Source organism: Phymastichus coffea, unplaced genomic scaffold (genome assembly GCF_024137745.1).
Source record: "Phymastichus coffea isolate CEN01 unplaced genomic scaffold, Cenicafe_Pcof_1.1 PCOF00034, whole genome shotgun sequence".
Taxonomy (NCBI): Eukaryota; Metazoa; Arthropoda; class Insecta; order Hymenoptera; family Eulophidae; genus Phymastichus; species Phymastichus coffea.
Window position 1 is genome coordinate 1658804 of NW_026706845.1, and position 24752 is coordinate 1683555.

At 41.8% G+C, this 24752-nt stretch overlaps 1 protein-coding gene across 8 annotated transcripts in view; it reads left to right on the forward strand.

Annotated features, from left to right (window-relative positions):
• LOC131663385 (probable Na(+)/H(+) antiporter nhx-9) overlaps positions 1 to 24752 on the forward strand; it is a 1718187-nt gene that overhangs the window by 551120 nt on the left and 1142315 nt on the right. The window lies entirely within an intron of this gene.

Here is a 24752-nt window from a genome sequence, read left to right on the forward strand (position 1 = left end):
GAAAGCGAGTAAAGGCAGAGACAGAAAAGGTAAGACAGGAAATAAAGGTGGGATCATGGGTAGATATAGAGAGTCGAATTAAGGCGTACGGGATAGGCAGGAAAGATTTGTGACAACAGAAAAATTAAGAGATCAAGGTGGAAGGTTGGATAAGAAAGGCACAGAGGAGTAAAAGAAGAAAAGAGTAAAGGTGGTGAGGGGGAGAGAGAGCGGGGAGGGGCTGAGGGAGAATAATAGAGGGGAAATGAGAGAGGCAAAGAGATGCAAGAGTGAGAGCAAGGGAAGCGAAATGGATGGGGAGGGGGGAAAAGGATTAAACACGATAAGAGAAGTGGGAAAAAGTAGTGGTGCAGAAGATATAATGGAAAAGATACGGACAGATATAAGGGAATTAAGAAAGGTATGGGAGTAGGAAAGGAAAGAATGGACAGAAATGTTTAAAGAAATAATGGGAAAAATGGAAAGAATGGAGGCAGAGGGGAAAAGAAGAGAAGAAAGATGGGAGAAGGAAATAGGAAAAATTAGGAAAGAACAAGAGAGAGAGAGAGAAGAAAGAAAGAAAGAGACGAAAGAAGAAAGGGAAAAAGTAGAACGTAGAGAAAAGAAACTGCAGGAAAAATGGGGAGAGAGGATGGACCAGCTGGAAGAGGAGTGCGTGAAACTAAAAGAAAGCATAGAAGGAGGAAACAAGAAGCAAAGAGGAACAGAAGTAGGCAATAAGGAAGAATTAGAGCATATGAGAGAAAAAATGGATAGCGAAAGTAGGATAAACAATATAATAGTGACAGACTTAGAGGGTGAGTTAAGATGGAAAAAGAAGGGAGAGGCAGAGGTCTGGTCTAAGGGAGGTACTAGAAATGAAAGGAGAGATAGTGAATCTGAGAAGAATAGGAGGAACAGTGGAGAGGGATGATCGGAGAGAAAGAAGAAAAAACATGTGGCAAATTAGATGCGCTTCATGGGAACAAAAAGAAGGAATTATGAAGAAGAAAAAGAATCTGGCACAGAAAAAGATATACATAGATCAGGACTGGACGTGGAAGTAGAGAAAGATAAGAGAGGAAGTAAGAAGGAAAGCGAAAGAAATAAAAAGTAAAGGTAAAGAGGTAAGGATGTGGCATAACGGGGTGAAGTCAGAGGAAGAAGAATGGTGGTAGAGCGAGAGAGAGGGAAAAATGGTAGGAAAGGGGGTGGAAGGGTTTCGAAAACAATAGAAATAAAAGAGAGAGAGAGGAGAGAAAGGAGAGAGAGGGGAGAAAGTCAGTAAAAATACTATTCTGGAACGTGGCGGGGGTGATGAGCATGGAGGAAGACGACTGGGAATATCTTAGGGAATTCGACATAATAGGGCTAACGGAAACCTGGGTGAAGAGGCAAGGGACAAGAACTGGTGTGGAGAAGCAACTCAAAGGGTATAGCATAGAGTGGAGGGACTCAAGAAGGGAAGGAAGAAGGGGGAGAGAAATAGGAATAATGGCGGTAAGAGAGAGGAAAGCGATGAGGTTGAATGGAAGAAAGAAAGGACAAGTGAGATAATAGTAGGAGAAATAAAGATCGGAGGGAGGGAATACATGATAGCATCGGTGTATATGCAACATGAGAAGAAGGAAAACTATGAATACCCAAGCGAAGAGATAGAGGAGAACAGAGGAAAAACAATAATTATAGGAGGAGACTTCAACGCAAGAACAGGAAACGAAGGAAGAGAATGGGAGACAGAAGAAAACCTAGAAGAAATAAAGGCCAAGGATAAAGTGTTAAACGCAGAGGGAGAAGAAATGATAAAATGACTAGGAGAAATGGGCTTAGTGATAACGAATGGGAGAAAAGAAGGAGATGAAGAGGTGTAAAGGGGGGATTTATCCTCGGAACATAGCGAAGTGCGCCACTGCTATGCCTCCTGCGAGTTATTTAAGGGTCCTTTTCCGGTGAAGGAAGCCGGCGCTGACTTCCACAGGAGCAAACCTACCGCGATGACGGGGAAGGTGAACTGACTGAATCGAAATAAGTACAAAGAGGCGATCCCTTTTATTTACGCCAATAAAAGTTACAGCTACGGCTTCTTACAAACGAAATGGTGAGCGCGCTCGCTCAATCCTCAAAACGCGACAACAATCGGCGATTAGGAGCGTGATCGCTCAACTATTGTACGCGACAAATATACAATGATTAGGAGCGGATTCGCTCAACTAATAATCGCGACAACTCAATTCGCGGCGTTGTACCGGGCGAGAGCTGGTACGTGAGAGAGAGATCCGCAAAATAATAAGGGAACAAACCCACCGGGTGGCTCCTTCCGCGGCTCGCTGGTGGAAAGCCGACGACGGCGAAATCGCAGTTCAGCTGGCAGCGGGGCTCGCTGGATCACCGACGGCGGCTGGTCGGCAGCTAGCGGCCGGGATCGGCTTCTCGATCGCCTGATGATGATCGCTGAAGGGCTGCTCGAACAGCAGCCGGAGATCTGCCACACGAAGACTTCTCGTCCTGGGGTTCCTCTCTCCTGGAGCGTCGTCTCTGACTTCTCTCGCGCCGTGACCTCCTTAACGTACGGTCACTCTCCAACTGTCCTCAATTTCTCTCCCGCTCTCATAATTCTCGCGGCGCGAGCCGCGCTTTCCGCGTTCTCGCCTATTCTTCTTCCTCTCTCGCTCTCTCTCACGCTCTTCGCGCTCTCGTTTCTTCTCGCACCGTCTTCTCCGCCAGTCGCGCTCTCCCCTCTCCAGGCCCTGCAACGACACGAGCGCGTGAATGCCATGTCAACCATAGCCACGCTCGGCCGCTACATCCGTGCGGGGAGAGTGCCGCACACAGGGTTAGCGAGCATCGCTATCAGCCCTGTCACAGAGGGAGAAATAACATGTATAGGAGCGAGAGAAATGTCAACGATAGACTATGTAGTAGATAATGAGGAATGTGATGAGGCGATTAAAAGGGTTCAAATAAAGGAGAGGGTAAAGTCGGACCACTTACCAATAGAGGTGGAATTAGGAGACAAAATAGCGGAAGAAAGAAAAGAAGAGGAAGAAATAATGATAGACGACTGGAGCGAAGAAGGTATAAGGGAGTATCAAAGATGGATAGACGCAATAGAGAGAACAGAAAAATGGAAAGATATAAAAAATAGAGTTAAGAACGTAGTTGTATAAAAGAAAATTAGGAAAAAAAAGGATAAAAAAAAAACTGGTGGAGAAAAGAATGTGAGGCAAAAAAGGATAGGGTGATGGCAGAGTTAAATAAGGTAAGAAAAGGGGAAGGAGACAGACGCAGATACTTAGAAGAAAAGAGAGAATACAGAGAGAAAATAAAAGCAAAAGAAGATGAGGGGAAAAGAGTGGCAGAAGAAATAAGAAAAGATAAGACGAGAAGAAAATTCTGGGATAAAATGAATGGAAATAGGAAGAAAAGAATTGGACTAGATGAAAATAGAGGAAAAGAAGAATGGATAAAGCACTTCAAGGAACAATTGGGAGAGAAAGAAAAGGAAGAAAGCAAAGGGGAAGAAACCGAAGACAGCGAAGGAGAGGAAGGTGAAGAAATTAAAGAAAGAGAAGTAAAATAGGTAATAAGAAAAATGAAAAAGAAAAAGGCGACATGAGAAGATGGTATAACAAATGAAGCGTGGATGGAAGGCACGGAAGGCTTGATAAAAGATATGACAAAATGCTTAAACGGAATATGGAACGGAGAAGGATATCCGGAAGAATGGAGGAAGGGAATAATAGTACCAATATATAAGAAAGGGAGGAAAGAAGAAGTTGGAAACTATAGAGGAATAACGCTGATGGATACGGGATATAAAATATATGCGGAAATACTGAGGAAAAAGCTGGAAAGAGAACTAGAAGCTAAACAAACACTAAGCGATACGCAGATGGGATTTAGGAAGAAAAGAGGAACAGTGGACGCATTATATATATTAGAAACAATAATAGGGAAGAAAATAAGGGAAAAAGGAGGAAAACTGTTCGTATTCTTTGCAGACATGAAAGCCGCTTTTGATAAAATAAAAAGGAAGAAAATATGGGAAACAATGAAAGAGAAAGGGATAAATAGGAAAATTAGGAAAAGAATAGAAGAAATATACAAGAAAACAGGGAGTAAGGTAAAAGTTGGAGGAGAAATAATTGGGGAGTTTGAGACTTACAAAGGCGTAAGGCAAGGGTGCCCTTTGAGCACCACGCTATTTAATCTTGCCTTCGCCGACCTGGAAGTGAAGATCAAGCAGGTGCAGGAAGGAGGGGTAGTGATAGGAAGGAAGAAAATATGGACATTAGGATATGCAGATGATATAGTGATGATGGCAAAGAGTGAAAGTGGAATGAAAGCAATGCTGAAAAAATTCTGATGAAAAGATATCTGGAAGAAAGGGGATTAGAGTTAAATGTAGGAAAATTAAAGTTGAGGAAATGCAGGAGAGGTGGAGGAAGGGGGAAGGAAGAAGAATTCGAATGGGAAGGTGAGAAGATTGAGATGGTGAAAGAGTACAACTACTTGGGATATGTGATAAGAAGAAATAACGGAAATAAAAAGCAGATATAGAAGGTAGAAGGGAAAATAAATATGGGACTCGGAAGGCTATGGGGGCTAAGAGAAAAGTTATTTAGAGAAAACTGGGAGCTAAGGTTGAACCTGTTCGATGCTATGGTGAAAAGTGTGATTATGTATGGAGCCGAAATCTGGTGATGGAAGAGAAATGAGGAAATAGAGAGACTACAACTAAAATACATAAAGTGGGTATTAGGATTAGATAGAATCACGCCAAGTTATCTAATACGATGGGAAACAGGAAGACAAGAAATGAAAGAAACAGCATTAGAAAGAGCAATGAAGTATGAAAACAAAATAAGAGAAGAAAGAGATGGCTCAATAAAAAAAGAAGCATGGAGAGAATTAAAGAAAAGGGAAAGAAATGAAAAAGATAAAAAGGGTAAGAAGGAGGAGAGAGAGGAAAGGATGGAAAAAAGTAAAATATACAGAGAGAGGGAAGAGAGAGATAAAATGAGGAAAGAGTTTTGGGAAGAAATAAGAGATGAGCTAAAGAAAAAAGATGAAAAAGAACTAGAAGAAAAACTAGAAAAATCAAGATACATAAACGAGTGGAAAGAGCTGAAAGAAGAAATGAAAAGGTATAGGTTAAAGGAAATTCAAGGAGAGGGAAGAATAAAAGGCCTGCAAATAAGGGAAAGGTTTAGGTTAGGTAATGAAACGAGAGGAAGCAGGTATTGGGAAAAAGAAGAAAATAAGAGATGTAGAATGTGTATGAAAGAAGAAGAAAATTGGAAGCACATGGTAGAAAAATGTGAAAAAAGCAGAAAGGAAGGGGAAGAATGGGAAAAAATAATAATAGGAAGCAAAGAAAAGCGTGGATGTTGGAGATAAAATGGAAAAGAAGAAGAAACGAAGAGAAGAAAGAAAAAGAAAATCAAGAAGACGAAGCGGCAAGACCCTAAGGAGAGACGGAAACAGAAGACAGAAAAGCAAGATTCGCAGACACATCTACACACACATACATACACACACATACACATAAAACACGAACATACGCCCAAACATAAACATACACATGCACACACACACAAGACACAAGTAACAGCAACTACACAAGCGAGAGGAAGCAGGTATTGGAAGATGGAGCAAAGTGGAAAAGAAGAAGAATCGAAGAAGAGAAAGAAAAAGGTAAACTAGAAGATAAAGCATAAGATACTAAGGAAAAATAAGTGAGGTTGAGGAAAGAAAAGGCAGACGGAGCAATAGGAAACAAGAAAAAGGTGTCAAAGCCTTAATAAGGAGAAAGATAGATGAAATGATTAGCAAGAAGGAGAGGAAAAGCAAAGGAAAGGCAAAGGTGAAAAGGCAAAAGAAAGTAATAAAGGAAAAGCTGAAAAGAAAATATGGAAGAAAGAGAAAAAAAAACAGAAGAGCAGAAAAGGTAGATCTTGGAGAGAGAAAGAGGAAGAGAAGATTAATCAGAAGAAAAATGAGAAGAAAAGAGGAACAGACAGGCGCAGAAGATAGTGACACAAGTGTTGCACACACACCTACAAATGCACATATTTATACAACACACACACACACGCACGCGCGCACTCACACACACACACAAAACACATACATAATCAACTACACAAACTGGATACGAGACACAAATAGCAATATAAGAAATGTAAACCAAATGTAACATATAAGTTGTAAATAAATAAACTAACTAATAAACTTTTGTATTTTTACTTCTTCAAATTAAACTCGATACCGCTCAAGAAGCTCGTCTAGAAATAATACAGTTTTGTTTTGTCTTGTTTCGAAAATTTATTATAACAAAAAAAAATTTATAATTTTTTTTTTTAAATTCCTTCAGAAATAAAAATGTTTAGACCAGTACAGTCTCTTGTTTAGCGATTTCGAGTGTAAAAATACTATCGTAATAGTTACTTATCATTCATTTTGGGCACGACTTCTACATAATAGGCCTTATATTTTCACCAGAACAAAAAGTGTAACCAATTAAAAAATGATTATTTAAGGTGTGAAACAAATTTTCAACTAATATGAGTTCGCTGAAGGTGCCATGTCAGTTTTCAAAGGGAAAAAACAAGTGATTTTCGCAGATTTTATTAAAAGAAGTTAAAAACTGTATTTTATTACACAAAATTGTCGGTTCAAAAAAATTTTTCGAAAAATTATTTTAAAGAAAATGGCGGCTATTTTATGACATAACGTGGTTTTTCGAAGACTCAATTTTTCATTTTGCTTCCAACCAGAGAAAGCTTTATAATAGTAAAATTTTCAGTTAAAACTTCATAGAAGTAAGTTTGAAGGTATTTGGAGGTCGAATCATGTATTTTTAGAAAATGTTTGGGCCTATTCGGATTCAGTTTAAAAAAAATAACGTTTTGACAAAGAAAAACTCTTTTTCTGAATAAAAAATTTATGGTTATAGGTAATTGTAAGTAAAATTTCTTTTAGAGAAAACATAAATATTTTGTATTCTTTCGAAAATAATTTGTGCGATTTAAATATCGGAATTTTTTTCATCTGAAGAATGGTGTTACGTCTTACGACGCATCCTTTTTATAAAATGCACATTCGCGAAATTCAAAGCTACTAAACTATTCGCACGTCAACAAAAGCTAACTAAACGCGAGGTAAATTACTCTCCGAAATTAAGCCTTAAGACGCATCCTTTTTGTAACATATGCACATTCAAAACTGCTAAGCTATTCACACGACAGCAAAAAGCTGTCGAAACACACTCCGAAACTAAGTCACCAAAACACAAGAATTTATAATCAGCGAAAACAAAATGTCAAACAATATCGCAATACTGACCTGAAAAGAGCCATAAAAGATATAAAAAGCAATGAACAAATTACTCTCAGCAGTTGATCAGTAGTCCGTCAGTCAGTCAATAAGTACCTGTAAGACTCAACTCCGTACACACCGGTCCGACAATTGGTGATCATTTTACTTAATAAACTTGCGACTGTTACAAAGTAATATCGTGCAAGTATTATTCAACAACCTATCCTATTCAATTCAACAAGCAGTTAGAGCCTGCTACATTTATTCAATTCAATAAGCAGTTAGAGCCTGCTACACTCATACAATCCAACAAGCAGTTAGAGCCTGCTACATTTTATCAACAATTAAAAGCTACGATTATCAAGGTAGTACAATTATCAGACATACATTTCCACATACATTTATTATAAGTGAGACATATCCAACCACTAGTCAACATATTGGAACGTCTCATTCATTAGCTATTCGTAGTTGATGCACGAGACGTAACAATGGAAAAACCGTTTTTCAAAAATCGTGAATTCCCTATAAATCAAAAACGTAATAAAATCAGAATGAATTCTTTTCACGTATTTGGGATAGAAAAACAAAATTGGATACCAAATTTTATCGATATCCGATGGACAGTTCAAAAATGGTATACATACATACACACACACACACATCCATAAGGACATTTTCTAAAAACACGTTTTTTGAACTTCAAAAAACTTCAATTTTTTTATGAAGCTGAAAATTTTACTATTACAAAGTTGCTTCTAGGAGGAAGCAAAATTTTAAGACGATTGCTTTTACGATTTTCAAGATATCTTGGTCACCGAAAAATAACTCTAAAAAGACAGGTTTTCTTAACATGACTATAATTCCCTTAATTTACAATATTTTTTAGTACCAAAATTCATGAATGTTTTTCAATATATCTCCTTTGGAACCAACAATTTGCTGTAAGCAAAAAGACAATTTTAATTTCAAAAAGATCCACGAAAATCGCGTGATTTTTCGCCTTGCGACTAGGCATAAACCATCATTAATATGTTACGCATTAAGGGCGGAAAGAAGGCGATGACTGACGAGTATGAAAGTTGTCACCCTAGCGAAGTGTGGGTGGCAATCATTCATTATGATCATCTTTTTTCCAACATTTTTTGTCTAATCTGTACCGTAAGTGTGTTATTACATACATGTAAATGCGAGTGGAAATTATAGCACAATTTTCCGCTCTAGAGCGGAAAAGAGAATCCTAGGATGGAATATAACCCCTATGACGGAAATTTTTTCAACATGTATGTAACCATGATACATGTACGAGGGTCGTTTGAAAAGTCCGCGCAAAGTCAGAGAGATGGCGCAACTAGTGCGTATCAAGGTTATTTTTAGTTAGTGGCATATCTTGGAAGAGAACACACCAAGTTTCAGCCAGATCGGTCAATTACTTTGTGTTTTACATTCCTTTCAATCAAAAAAATCGAGTGGTTGTAAAAAAATGGACGAAAAAGAATTTCGTGTATTGGTTAAACATTACTTTTTCAAAGGCAAAACGCCTCAGGAGATTAAACAGAAGCTTGATAAACATTATGATGATTGTGCACCTTCGATTAGAATAGTTTATAAGTGGTTTCAAAATTTTCGGAGTGGCCATATGAGCACAAAAGACGCAGAACGTTCTGGACGACCTATTGAGGTTACCACTTCAGAAATCATTGATAAAATCCATGATATGGTGATGGCTGACAGAAGAGTGAAGGTGCGTGAGATTGCTAGTACTGTAGGCATCTCGAGCGAACGGGTACATAATATTTTGCACCAACATTTGGACATGAAAAAGCTATCCGCTAGATGGGTGCCGCGATTGCTCACTATTGACCAAAAACGAGATCGTGTGAAGTGTTGCAAGAATGGTTTGCAGCTGTTCCAGCAAAATCCGCAAGACTTTAAGCGTCGTTTCATCACTATAGATGAAACATGGATACATCATTACACTCCTGAGACCAAAAAATAGTCTGAACAATGGGATACCAAGGGGGAATCTGCTCCGAAAAAGACGAAGACAATTCCTTCGGCCAGGAAGGTTATGGCGACTGTCTTTTGGGATTCACAAAAAATAATCATCATCGACTATCTGGAAAAAGGTAAAACCATTACAGGTGAATATTGTTCATCGTTATTGGATCGTTTGAAAACCGAGTTGCTAGAGAAACGTCCACGATTGGCCCACAAAAAAGTACTCTTCCACCACGACAATGCGCCAGCTCACGCCTCAGCAGTTCTGGTCGCAAAACTGATGGAGATAGGGTTCCAACTCGTTTCACTTCTCCCCTATTCTCCAGACATGGCTCCGTCGGACTACTATTTGTTCCCTATATGAAAAAATGGCTGGAGGGAAAAGATTTTATTCAAACGAGGAGGTGATTGCAGAAACGAATGCCTATTTTACAGACTTGGACAAATCCTATTATTTGGAAGGTATTAACAAACTAGAGCAGCGTTAGATGAAGTGTATAAGCCTAAAAGGAGACTATGTTGAAAAATAAAAAAGATTTATTTAAAAAAATCAAGCAGTTTTTATTTTTGCACGGACTTTTCAAACGACTCTCGTATGTAATAAAGTTTTTTAACAAACACAAAGAGTTTTTTTATAAGATGTGAATAAAAACTACCATTTTCGGCGCCTATAAAGTGAACCAAATATAGAGTTTCGCGAACATCACAAAGTGGAACGAGAATTCTTCTTCAAATTAATGGTTTGATTCAATTTACATTCACTAGTTTATTTCTGGTAGAAATGTAGCAGTCGTGTCTTACATGCAAAAACACAGCTTGTATAAATTTTACCGCTTGTTTTTATTTCAGATTGAAAAATGAAAATTAATCCGTTAAACGTTCTAATCTTATTATTAGCATACTTTCAAGCGTTAAACATACCAGATAGTGTCTTGAATTATCATAAAACAGAGTTAGCCGAAACAATAACAGAAATTTTATAGATGCAACACATGATTTCAACGATGTAGAAATGATTACTGATGACTCTTTGGATTTTCAAGAAGAGCATAAAGACCATAATGCGGAAATAATTGAAAATGAAGTGCAACATCATTTTCCTGATCCAGATATAGCACCAACAAATCAATGTACAGCAGATAATGAAGAACTAAATTTTGAATACAAAAAAAGAGCTGTAGATTTTTAGAGAAGTAGCAAAACGAAGCAAAATTTAAGTCTCAAAACAGTGCAAAACAGATTCAAGAAAGTATCATCTATTAGTCAGCTACGTCGTTGGGCTCTTTCTATTAATAAAGGTGGCACGTATAGAGAAAATGTAGCACAAAGAGCTCAGCCGGGTAAGCATGTGAAAAGTGCCCTTAGACCTTTCGAAAAAGTGACAAAGTCCAATGTTCCGGCTTATAATGAAACCCCCTCTGCCAAATTTTCAGACCCATATTGACCCATGGGGCAAAATGGGACACTATTTTGTGGTTTTAGGTTTTTTGACAATAGCTCGGTTGGTTGTGAAGATACCTAAAAACTGTAAATACAAAAGTTGTAGGGTTTTTGAAGAGCTACAAACCTATAAACACCAAATTTTTTTTAGCGCGAAATTCAAATTTTTAAAAGCATTCGAAAATTCCAATTTAATACCAATTTTGTCCATTCATACCTGCAACTCCGAAAAAAATCTTGAATGTTTCTCATAGATATCCGTCATTCGAAAGGTTGTGTTCAGATTTTGCCCGAGTCTGGGATTTCGCTTTCCATGGAAGGCTTTTATGACTCGCTGATATTGATCTCTGCTCTTTCAATTAATTTTCTAACTTGGGTCAGGGGCGGGGTCTCACCTAGCCGACAAGGCGACTCCCCAGGCAGTTTTCAATATTCGTGCCAGTCATGCCACTCATTCAAATCAATTTCCGAGATCCAGGCTCAAATCAGATGTTTTAGCGTTCGAGATTAACGTTCAAATTGTGTTTTTCACACAAAGATGTCGGGCCTTACACCCGGAGCTCGAGGCAAAGAACTTTGGGTGGCTGCTATGACCACGGCCACGACTTTACCCACAATAGTGGCACCTACCGATTGCCAGTCGATAGGTGCCATTGTTCTTATCTATCCGAATTAGATTCGGATTGCCGGGACCATTGGTCCTCTGCAACTAGCTCCCGGAGCGGTCTCCCGTCCTCTAAGAGGGCGCGTGGTACCACAATCCCAAGAGATTTCCCCTCGAGTGATTCCCGGATTTTGGCTTTTCTGGGCTTGAGTTGAGCTCTTGGGGTGCGGTAGACTCCACGTTGAATGTTTGGGCGTTTACGGGCCGCACCTCACCACGTGCTGTCATGGTCCGTGTTGTTTGTCGTTTAGCCTATTGGCCATTTGCCCTAGGGTCGAGCGTTGTGTATTTTGCCTACTGTTTCTTTACAGAAACAGCGTTTTCAGCCCCACCACGTGAAGGTACACACATCCGCACATGTGATTGCAAGTCTTCGTTCAAATACACATTGCATTCACTTCGGGTCGACTAGCATTAGTTGCTTGTCGAGGGCAATCGGTGACGCATTTTGTACTTCAGCATTTGCATTTGCTCATGCCCGTACAGGTAAGAGAAGTTTACGACATCCTCTGCCAAAACAACAAAGTGTTTGTTTGAGAAGTCTCCACTCTCTGTTGAGGAAGACAACTACTGTCCGCCGCTTTAACAAAAGATTTTTGCACAAAGTGACCTGGCCAGCCTCGCGGCTGGCCATATGGTGCACTATGTGCATCATCCATGTTTTTGCTAAGCGGATTATAATCGAACTTCCTGAGAGCGTCGTGATCGCAACCGCCTACTACCGTTGACAAATAAGTCGCGGATCGCCCGGCAATAGGATCGTCTTGACAATCCGCATTTTAGAAGAGCCGGTGCTTGTACAAAGATTCTGGGTAGCCGGCACGTAAATGCCTGGCTACCGAATATTGTCGTAATTAGTCTAACCCTTGAGAGAGAAAGGATAACGAAAAGTGAAAAATAACCTGTCCTTTGTGTCCCTAGCTTGCCGAGTGATGCAGATTTCGTCGTAGGGCTGCGGCACGGAGGGATGCCGTCGTCCTCGTGATGACCAAATGTCAAAGGATATGCTATCCACGTCTTCTTCGAGGTGTTCTCACGACGAAGAGCCTTTCTCTCTCAACAGGCTGGTAGATCTTATTACGTCGAACCACTTTTTCCTTCGCTGCTTTTTCGAGGCGCTCTCCTTCGGGCTTACTCGGCCTCGTCCGGCGATCATTGGTGGTTGAAACAAAGATCAGTAGTTAGGAGCATTTGGACTATGCGCCCAACGCTGGCCGCTTGTCTTGTCGAAAGCAGGGGAAATTGAAGAACAGCAGACGAAAGGCAAGCAAACTGCTTGCCCCATCACAACACTTTGAAATGAAAATCCTAAAATTAAAATTCAAGTACGCAAAATAAACACAAATTTTTAAAAATGCACACGTACTCATACATTGAGTCGTTTATACACCCTTCGTTTACGATGAAGTAGCTATCATGAATATAATACCGATTCAGTTAAGTACGCTACATGTATCAAGTGGACATTTGCATTCGTCGATATAGAGGATAAGGTTTGCAAGCCGATACATAATTTTGAATTTTCGAAATAATATTTTGTCATCGTATTAAAATTTTAGAGTCCTGGAAAGTGGACAATTTATCTACCTCACGCATATAACTCGAACTCACCATTTAAATAATGCGTGCTTGCCGCCCATAGCGCTGAGCAAAATGGAATATTCACACGCATTAAGTAACGCGACTGACGTTTATCGTAAATTAAGTAAATTCCCGTTTGTATAAAAGTGAATTGTAACAAGGGTCGTTAATAGTCACATGAATCGGTCGATTCATAAGATTAGATTAAATTTGATTAGTTCGTTTATCGCGCCAATAAGGTCGAACCCCGGCTGGCAGTTTAGAAATGTATAAATCAAACATAACAAAATGTATATAATAACAAAAGAAGTGATGCAAAAATAAAAATTAACGCATTTAACTATTCAAAGAAGATAAGTTTAAATAAATACATGAATTGTATGTACGGTGAATAGCGATTTTACAATGGTAATAATGATAAGATGACCAGAATATGTACGAGTATATAAATTGTAACGGGGTGAAACCGTTTAATTATTATATTCGCGCGATTATCTTAAAAGGACACGCGTAATTGTCAATGCTCACTACTTATCCGGGAGAGCACGAGAAAGTATGCGTCAGTAAACCAATAATTGTTAATAACCTATACTAAAATGAGTGGAAGCTATGAGGTAAAAGTGGATCGAAAAACACTTGTTAGTAATATGAATGGTATCCTTTATTATTCCTCAAAATTCACAAAAGGTCGGCCCGCGCGTTTGTTTACATGAACGCTCGCTCGTCGACAACACGCTTTGCCGGTACGCTCGCTGCTCTTTGTTATTAGAGCCGTTGCATGCACGCATCGAATGTTAGCATCAAATTATAATTCATATGATCGCGATCGCGAAATTAAGCTGGCCAGCTTACCTTATACTTACAGACGATCGGAGAAAAACAACGACAACTCGCACAGCACGGAACAGTCTTTTTATTGTTTTGTTTTTGCTCGCGGGTCGCGAATGCGCGCATGGAGTAGTTTCGCCCTCGATGGCGAAACCTCACACACACACACTCTTTGGATGGCACGTGCTCCCTTTCCTCTGCAGACGAGCAGCTCCTCGTGATCAGCGGACACAGCTAGCTGGCACTTGTCGTTCTCGTCGAGTTTCGATATTTTGCGGCACGTGAATCGGTAGCTCAAAATGCAGGCGGACGGACACTATGATGGACTAAGCTTCACTGGTTCAAATTCTGTCGCGCGCGTTCCGTCTGCTCGCGTGCCGAATTCCTTCGTTACCTATTTCGTCCCCCCGGGAGGTGCTGCCCTCACAGACAGCAATTAAGTTAAATAATCAGCGCTAATTTGACGTTTATCGTCACAGCCCCCTTCCAGTCTGGACCTATAGGGTCCTCGACGATAATTCCATTAGCGCTGTCCCTTCCGAGGAGGAAAAGAGAGAGGATAATAAAGGATTATAGTCCGCGTGATGTTCACTTCCATCTTTATTCGCCGGGTAGTATAACGGTGGCCCTGCCCACGGGGGCAAGGGAAGATCACCTGGCTGGTCTCCCGGGTAATTCTGCGCCCTGGTCATCCAATGGATGATGTCGGGGTCTTCAGCGGGATAGATCCCGCTGGGGGTCCGGGTAGCGGCGTGGTATCGCCGTACGCGATACCGGGAGTCGTCGGCGGTATCGCGGTAGGGTCCGCCGTCGGGAGTTCTTCGATGAGCACGGATGACGAGCTCTCGTGAGCTCGCACCCGTGCTTGCTCCACCTCTTCTCTTCGGGCACTTATAGGGGTGCAAGGCGGCATGTACCACCCCTTCAACGGCGGGACCCATGTCCAGGTCGATGAGGGCGGCTACCGCTTGCTCGGATTGTTCGAGCTTGATCTGCATCCTGTAATTATCCAGCAAGTTAGTATCCTGAATAGTTTTGGATATCGAAGGTGGGCGCCTGTTCGGCTGCCCAGGGCCTTCGTCGCCGGAGTCGAAGGTGGGGTCCTTGGCGTCGGTCTCCCAGGTCCTTCGTTCGCCGTGTATCATGCATCCACGGTTGTCGCTTTCGGTGGTCTGCCCCTCTTCCTCTTCCCGATGATGGGAGGAGGGGCTCGTGTTGTTTGTCGATGTTGTGTAGTGTGTGTAGTTTGCGCGGACTTACGAGGTCTTCCTCGTGGACGCTTCGTCGGGTTAGTAGGAGGGATATCTAGTGGGGACTCGGCTGGGGGGATTACGGCGAGTACGGTGAGGTGATTTCGGAGTTGTCGCGTCGTCATTTCGGAGTGTATTATCTGAAGTGTCGGCGCTCCCGTTTCCGTGTATCGATGTATCGCTCGCGTTGGGCGGGACGCTCATCGCCTCGGTTCCCTCGGTGGTAGCGGTCTCGTCGTCGTCTCGTGTTCGGGTCCCATTTTCCGGTATGTCGTCGTCTCGTCCATAATAGGGTTTGAGGTCCTTAGCGTGTATTAGCTCCGTGACCTTCTCCTGTTGGTTGGCGAGACGATATGAGTTGGCATCAAGTACCTTCGTGACGATAAAGGGGCCGATGAACTTGGGCGCTAGTTTCGCGGAAATGCCCTGCGCCGCGCAGGACAGTATGCGATTCTTTTTCCACACCCAATCACCTTCTTTAAACCTGTGGTCCCTGTGCTTGGCATTGTAGTACTTGGACTGCCTCAGGGACTCATCCGAGGCGCTCTCGTGAGCTTGTGGAATGGCGGAACGGCTATTCTGCATGTGCTCGTTCCATTGCCCGATTCGAAGCAAACTCTCCTCTTGTGCGGCGAGCTCGTCCATCCGTTTCCGGAGAGTATTCGGGGCTCCCGGTTGTCTGCCGTAATTGAGCATGGCCGGACTAACCCCGGTGGAACTATGGACGACCGTATTCAACGCGAACATGAGTTCGGGTAGCGCTCGGTCCCATTCCCTATGATTCCCCTGCAGATACGACGTTATCATCGTCTTCAAGGTACGGTTAACCCTTTCCGTAGGGTTAGCCTGCGGGGTATAGGTTGGGGTGAAGGTCCGTTTTATCCCCTGATCTCTCAGGTACCCGTCCACCAACTGATTACGGAACTCGATGCCGTTGTCGGACAAGAAGATCTTTGGCGTGCCGAAACGTAGGATTATTCGCTCCCGAAGTTCCTTCACGATCGTCTTGCCGTTAGCACTACGTATGGGTATACATTCGACCCATCGTGTGAATACGTCGATGAATACCAGGACGTATTCGTGCCCTCGTGGGCTCTTCGGAAAGGGTCCGGCGATGTCGCCCGCGACCACTTGCCAAGGCATAGACCATGTTCGATCCTGCATGAGCCCGCGCGGCGGTCGCTACTCGACCTTGCACTGTTGGCAGACCTGGCACTTTCGGACGTATCCCTTCACATCCGTGTACATTCCCGGCCAGTAATAGGACTGGGCGACGCGGGCGAAGGTCTTCTCGCGTCCTAAGTGTCCTGCCGTCTCTAGGTCATGGTTTTCGAACAACACCGCTTTGCGTTCTTCCGGGGGCACGACGAGTTTCCATTCGTTACCATATCCGTCTCCTCCTTGATGATCGTAATTCGGCTTTCGATGATACATCACCCGGCCGACAACCTTCCAATTCGGGTATTGTTCTGGTTGGCTCCCGACGCGTCGGAATTGATCCGTGTACCAGGCGCTGTCCCTTGGCTTCGCCTGGTTCATTGAGCCAACCTCTGCTCTCGTGGGCTCGAAAGCGCGTGATAAGGCGTCGGGCAATACATTGTCTGCCCCCTTTCGATATTCGATCTCGAAAGTATGGCCTTGAAGTTGTAAGGCCCATCGGGCGAGACGTCCAATTGGATTCTTCAGGTTGTATAGCCATTTCAGGCTATTGTGATCAGTTACCACCTTGAACGGGTACGCTTCTATGTATGGACGAAATTTTTGGATGGCCCACATGACCGCCAAGCATTCGCGCTCCGTAGCTGAGTAGTTTTGCTCAGCCGGATTAAGGACTCTGCTAGCGTACTCTATGATTCGGTCGCCGTCTCCTGTTTTTTGTATCAGGACGGCCCCGATTCCGGTAGCGCTAGCATCTGTCTCCAGCACGTATTGCCCATCGGGTTCCGGTAATCCCAGGCATGGTGCGGACATCATGAGTGCCTTAATTTTGGCGAAGGCTTGTTCCTGTTCCTCTCCCCACACATATTCGCTCTTTTTTCCTGTTAACCTCGTTAACGGTTGAGCGTGTGTGGCGAAGTCGGTCAAGAATCTGCGGTACCATGAAGCAACCCCCAGGAAGGTGCGCAGCTGTCGCACGTTTCCTGGCCGTGGGTACTCCATGATAGAGCACACCTTTTCAGGATCTGGCCTGATCCCCTCGCGGTTGATCAGCAGGCCGAGGTATTTGGCTTCAGACTTGCAGAAGACGCTTTTCTCTCGATTAATCGAGAGGCCAGCTTCGCACACCCTGTCCAATACGGTTTTTAAATGTCGTAGGTGATCCTCGAAACTGGACGATACCACTATGATATCGTCCAAATAGGCGAAGGCGAATTCGTCTAGTTCGGGGCCGATCACACTATCGATCAACCGCTGGAAGGTGGCACCGGCGTACGAGAGACCGAACGGCATTCGTACGAACTGGTAATGTCCCAGTCCGGGTACGGTAAAGGCCATGATCGGCCGAGATTCGATCTTGAGTGGGATCTGGTGATACGCGCTACTGAGGTCGAGCGTGGATATATAGCGCGCGTTTCGCAAACGCCTTAATATATCCTGCATAAACGGCAAGGGATACGCATTCGGCTCAGTGACTTTGTTGACCTTTCTGAAGTCAATACAAAACCTATACGAACCGTCCTTCTTACGTATCATAACCACTGGGCTCGACCAGCCACTGTCTGCTGGTTCGATTACCCTTGGGTTAACATTTCCCTTACCAGTTTATGCATTTCCTGCTCGACCTTGTGCGATACCGGGTAGTAACGCTGTTTAATTGGCTTCGTATCACCGACCCGAATCTCGTGCTCGATGCCTGCCGCACATCCCAAGCCCGTCGGGGCTCGGGATAGGGCCTCGTCGATGGTCTTCTGCAGCATGGTCTGTTGTGTAGCCGTAACCTCGGCTAGTCCGATTGTGGCTAATCTCGGACCAGCCTCCAAGCTAGCTACTTCTAGCTCCATTTTGGCCTGCGATCCCTTGAACAGCAACGTGTTATCGTCTGGATCAAGTACCGCTCTGAACAACCTGATGAAGTTCACTCCTAAAATACATTCTTCGACGAGGGTAGGGAGGATGGCTACTCTCGTCGGCATCGTCAATCCTCCCACGGTGAAAGGTAGCATGGCGTGACCGACGATCGTTAACTTACGACCGTCTGGTAATCCTGCTGTCCCCGCGTGGGTGGTGTCCAATCTGACGCCCAGCACAGACGCTATTTGTAGAGCATTACACCCATGGCTGTGGCGGAAGCTCCCGGATCATAGAGGGCCCGAATTTGGAAGTCCCCTATCTTCACCGGTAGCCACCAACGCGTCTCCTGTTCCGGGGAATATCAGGAAACAGCTTCGACGGCTCCACAGCTTTGCTCTTTATTCCTCATAGCGCTAACCATTCTGCTTTCGCGTGGTCGAGTGACGTTACTTGTCGTCCGAGCCCCTTTGGTTCGGACGATCGGAGTTTCCATGGGGTTATTCTTCGACGATTTACCCGCCTTTGCCCGTGCCCCCGAGGGCGTGTGCGATCCATACGCCACCGCCTCGGCTGGTCTAGGGTCTTTGGCTTTACTGGCGTCGTAACTCTTCTTCTCCAAGTGCACTCTTCCGCCACGTATATCTTTGGCGTTAGGAAGGGAGTTCTCGTTCTCGACGCCCAACACGCTCGCTTTTAATGGCGTGGGCTGTGTTGGCGGAGGCTGTGAGATCTCTTTGACGGGGTTTGGGTTACTGGATGAAGGAGTGGGATCAACCCCACCTATCCACTCCTTTGCTCGTTTCCCTTATTGCACTGGGGACAGAACTTCCTATAGTAACCCAGTAGGCCGCACTCGGCACATTTGGTCGGCCCTGAGAACTCTCTTCCTCGTTTACGGGGAGTCTCCGGCCTTTTAGTTCGGTCCTCGGAAGTCGAGCTTTTGTCGGCGCGGTTATTCTTCATTTCCGCCGATATTTCCTTAAGGGACAACAGCATTTGGTTGAATACGTCAATGGGTAGAACCTTCTTCTCGCCATCGACGGATTCCAGACTCGGATTAGGTGCCGCCCCCGGGGGCGTCGGTGTGTAGACGACCTGGTGCGTCACCTTTTCGAGTACCTATTTCGTCCCCCCGGGAGGTGCTGCCCTCACAGACAGCAATTAAGTTAAATAATCAGCGCTAATTTGACGTTTACCGTCACAAAATATAAAAATAGAATAAAATAAAAATATATAAAAAATATAATGAAAATAACAGATAAACAACAATAATAACAATAATAAAAGATAAAAAATAATAAAAATAATAAAAATAATAAAAATAGAAAAGATAATAAAAATAATAAAAATAATAAAAACGCGATGGCGCCTATTTTACAAAACAGGCTGAAAGAAGAAAGGTGTAAAAGGGGAGCGACGTACATTTGGCTGAAAACAGTTAAGTTTAATTAGCTATTTGATGAACCAAAGGTCGATAATGGGGTATTTGTGGGAGGTTAGATAATTTTGGGAGAACGCGACTGGATTGACCTTGTTTGGTATAGAGTGTAATCGGACACTGTCGGCACTGGCCTTAGATTTTCGCGAGTCGCTCTTTCAATCCATGTTCTAGCCTTATAATTTCAAAATAGTCACGTGTCCAATCCTTGAAGTTAGAGATCCGATTAGTGGAGAACAGGATCACGCTCAATGAATTGAGTATCCTTTGTGCAAGGATCGTAAATGAATGGTTCCAGGCCTCAGTTTGATGAGCTTTGTATTCAAATACTGGTGGTTGATGGCGACTCGAGCGCCGGATAATGACACTATCAAGCGGGATAGATAGATGTTTAGCTAGGTAGTGTGGCGATTTTCTAGACACTAAAGATTAGGCCAGAACGGCGAGAGCTCTATACCTGTTCGGTGTAAGTGATAGCCAGCCTAGGGCTAATCTATGGTGGATGATGTGGCTGTTTAAGGATAGTGTAGGTGTATATGAAATTCAACCTATTACGAAGCGTATACAGGCGTTTTGGGCTCCTTGTAGCTTGATGAGAGATCGTTTCCAGATGGTTGCAAAAATACCACACGATAATGATTTGTTGACAAGATGCGTGAGAGCCGAGAGATATGTAGAAGAAACGAGTTTGAGCATCTTGACAGACAAACCATCAGGACCAAATGTTCTGGATGAGGACGAGTTTAGTGCATCCATAACCTCCTGGCTAGTAACTTCACGAAATTCGAATGGGGAGTAGGCGTGAGGAACATTTGGGGGACACGCTAAAAGGGCGTCAAAAAGGTTCCTTGTCATGGGAGGAGACAATTTGACTATGTTGGCAAAGTGGGTGTTTGCGGCTGGAGGAAAGAATCGAAACAGTAATGTAAGAGCGCGCTTAGTGACTTCCAAGTTTCGTAAATCGCTCCATCTGGCCTTACTATTTCTTGCGGAGGACAGCCTGCTTGAGATACAGGAGTATTTTGCTGAGTCGAGGGCATTTGAGACGTCATTAACGTCCGAGAATGCTCGGAGTTACCCAGGGTTTATGCCTAGAAGATAACTTGATGTACCCAAGAGGGGCCCGCATCGAAGGACTTTATGAAGACTTCAGTAAGAGAGTGTACCAATCCGTCAAAGGAAAACAAGTCAGCATCCATCGGCGGGTCCGAAGAGCGCTCCAATCGTACTGGAGATTTGTCGACCGAACACAAGAGATAGCTGTTAAGGATCTCATTCAAGGCTGCTTCATCCACCCGATTTAATCCGCGAGACCTAATGAATCTGATGACGTGCTTATTCGCGATAAAAGGATGGGTGAGCGTGATGAAATCGTGGCCAGTAATAATGGGAGTATCGGATTTTCCAAAGCTCTGAATTGCATTTGGATTATTTCACTATGAATAGGTTAAGCGTAGTATGGGAAGGGGGATTTATGCTGAGACAATGATGTGTGGAATCAGTGGATACAACGTAGAGGTTATATAAGTCAACGAGAGATCTCAAAGCTCGAGCATCAGACAGAGAGCTAGAATTTAGTTCGGCGTTAAAGCCGGTAATAATGACATTTCCGTACAGGGGGAGGTAAGTGGCCAGGCAATTGAAGAAATGTGAGAGCATGCTGAAAAGAGAGAGAGAGAGTACATGACGGACTCATTTGATTCTCGAGCTAGCTTTGAGTAAGACGACGTGACCGGTACGACAGCATGCTATAAAATTTAGTGATGAGAGAAAGAAGAAAGGAATGACCCTAGGAGCTACGACTTAGTCGTGATAACAAGCACACCTAAACCCCGCAAAACTTATCTTTCTTGACACCCTTCAGAGAGTATTCAGTATCTTTTGTTTGGCAAGTTGACGCGTCGTGATCCGTTTCATTATATAGGTAGGCTGGCCAGCATTTGCGTCCGTAGTTGCGCAAACAGCTCGATATTTTACTTTATTATTATGGCGAAGAGTCGTAATAACGAACGGATGATCTCATGAGAAATTGTCGATTAATACACAGCGATCATTGCGCGAAGGGTTCAAGATGGCGGCGTCCGTACGTGCCACGTGGTAAGCAATTAACATTTTTTGACTGCAGGCCAGCGACGTTTGTTGAAAATACAATGTTGGAAAATGTATTAAATCTCTTTCGAAGTAATTACTGCAATATTAAATTAATCTCACTGGCTAATCCACCCCTAATCCCATCCGGAGCACGATGAAAGGTATTGTTAAGTGCCGTGCTTCTGAAATTTCGGAGCGTCCTTCTACTGAGTAAGGCGAGACACTCCCCCTCGCATAGAGAAGTAGAAGATGGTGAATCCAACGAATGTATATAAGAAGACGGGTTGGTGAGAAATATAATAGTGATTGTTTAGTTCCGAGTGTGAAGCATGGTGGTGGTTTAGTTATGGTATGGGGTTGTTTTGCTACATCAAAAATAGGTGATATTGTGAAAATTGATGGAATCTTAATGAAAGAAAGTTACAAAAACATTCTACAAAGGCATGCTGTAACATCAGGAATTCGACTAGTGGGAGCACAATTTGTGTTTCAGCAAAATAACGATCTAAAACATACATCCAAATTATGTAAAAATTATCTCTTAAATTTAGAAAAGAAATAAAAATTAAAAGTTATGCAATGGCCAGTCTAGTCGCCTGATTTGAATCCCATCGAACTACTATGGGAGCAGTGAGAAAATCTTGCCCAAGCATTGGATAAACTAGTCGCAAGGATGCCAAGAATATGCAAAGCTGTTATCAAGCATAAAGGAGAGCACTTTGATGAAAAAAAAGTTTAATTTGTGTGATACAAGTTCTAATTATCGCAAGTTTATGTTTGTTAATTACAAAGTCACTATTGTTTCGTGTTATTGTTATAAGACGGTGCATTTATTTATTTTAATTTTATTTATTTCGAATGATATTTAGCAATAAATTTGGTTCATCGTCCTATCGCATTTGATTACTTTTGTCTATTTTTTGTTATCTATTTTTTGTTGTCTATTTCTATGTTATGACATTCTACTAAAAACACGCTAGAAACAAATCCAGAGTGAAATAGCAGATAATCTTCAAGTTTTAGACTCAATGAAACTTATGTAAAGTTATTATTTTAAATAAATAACTTTCCAGATTAAGCATGTATTTTCATTTGAATCATGACATATCATTATTGTTATTGAAAAACAGTGTTCTTGTGAGGAAAAAAAATGGGAACAACAATTAAAAAAAAAAGTAAAATATTCATCTGCAACGTGAAATTGTCTTCATGTAAAATAAAAATTGTAGATTTCAAAAAATTGTTGTTCCCATTTTTTTTCCTCACAAGAACGTTGATTTTCAATTATTTTTCATCGCTGTTTTTATAGCCGGTGCAAAAAATATATATATTGTACAGGAAACGATAGTGAGTATACGTGTGTGTATTCATTGCCCTTCATGAACTGCAAATGAGTAGTCACGCTATTTCAAAGCAGTTGAAAATAGACAGGCGCACAGTGGCTTATAATATTAAAAAGTTCTGTACATCTGGAATTGTCGAAAATAGGCAACGCAAACCAAGAAGAAAAACTACTGCCAAAGAAGATGACTAAATTTGTCGAACAAGTTTGCGTAATCGAAAAGCCACTGCCTTTGAACTTACCGCAGATGTCAACAAACATTTAGAAAAACCTGTGAGTGTGGGTACGGTAAAGAGATGTTTGCAAGAGAAAGGACTTTTTCATCGAGTTGCCGTTAAGAAGCCAGTTCTTCAATGTGTAAATAAAAAGAAACGCTTACAGTAGGCAAAAAGTCATAAAAATTGGACTATTTATGATTGGAAAAATGTTCTGTGATCTGACAAGTCAAAATTTGAAATTTTTGGAAGTAGAAGGAGAGTGTATATAAGAAGACGGGTTGGTGAGAAATATAATAGTGATTGTTTAGTTCCGAGTGTGAAGCATGGTGGTGGTTTAGTTATGGTATGGGGTTGTTTTGCTACATCAAAAATAGGTGATATTGTGAAAATTGATGGAATCTTAATGAAAGAAAGTTACAAAAACATTCTACAAAGGCATGCTGTAACATCAGGAATTCGACTAGTGGGAGCACAATTTGTGTTTCAGCAAAATAACGATCTAAAACATACATCCAAATTATGTAAAAATTATCTCTTAAATTTAGAAAAGAAATAAAAATTAAAAGTTATGCAATGGCCAGTCTAGTCGCCTGATTTGAATCCCATCGAACTACTATGGGAGCAGTGAGAAAATCTTGCCCAAGCATTGGATAAACTAGTCGCAAGGATGCCAAGAATATGCAAAGCTGTTATCAAGCATAAAGGAGAGCACTTTGATGAAAAAAAAGTTTAATTTGTGTGATACAAGTTCTAATTATCGCAAGTTTATGTTTGTTAATTACAAAGTCACTATTGTTTCGTGTTATTGTTATAAGACGGTGCATTTATTTATTTTAATTTTATTTATTTCGAATGATATTTAGCAATAAATTTGGTTCATCGTCCTATCGCATTTGATTACTTTTGTCTATTTTTTGTTATCTATTTTTTGTTGTCTATTTCTATGTTATGACATTCTACTAAAAACACGCTAGAAACAAATCCAGAGTGAAATAGCAGATAATCTTCAAGTTTTAGACTCAATGAAACTTATGTAAAGTTATTATTTTAAATAAATAACTTTCCAGATTAAGCATGTATTTTCATTTGAATCATGACATATCATTATTGTTATTGAAAAACAGTGTTCTTGTGAGGAAAAAAAATGGGAACAACAATTTTTTGAAATCTACAATTTTTATTTTACATGAAGACAATTTCACGTTGCAGATGAATATTTTACTTTTTTTTTTTGAACGACCATAGAAAGTGGATAAAAAAAATATTTGTTTTTTAATCTGAAAAAATTTTACAGTATTCAACGTGAAAAAAGAAACATTTTCTTTCATGTACGCTTTATTCTAGAATTTTTATTTACAAAGTTATAAAAAGTTGAAAAAACGTGTCAATTTTCAAGGAAATTTCTCATACAAGGGTCATATTTGATGGAAAAAATTTTTTGACGAATGATTTGGATAGGGTTTGGAAAAAGGAAGAAAATGCTGTGCTCAAAATTTTCGTGGGATTTTTTCCCTAGAATTGGCAAGTTATCAAAGATAGACTGAAAATTTCGGAATTTTCATTGATGAATATTCGATTGAAAAAATTA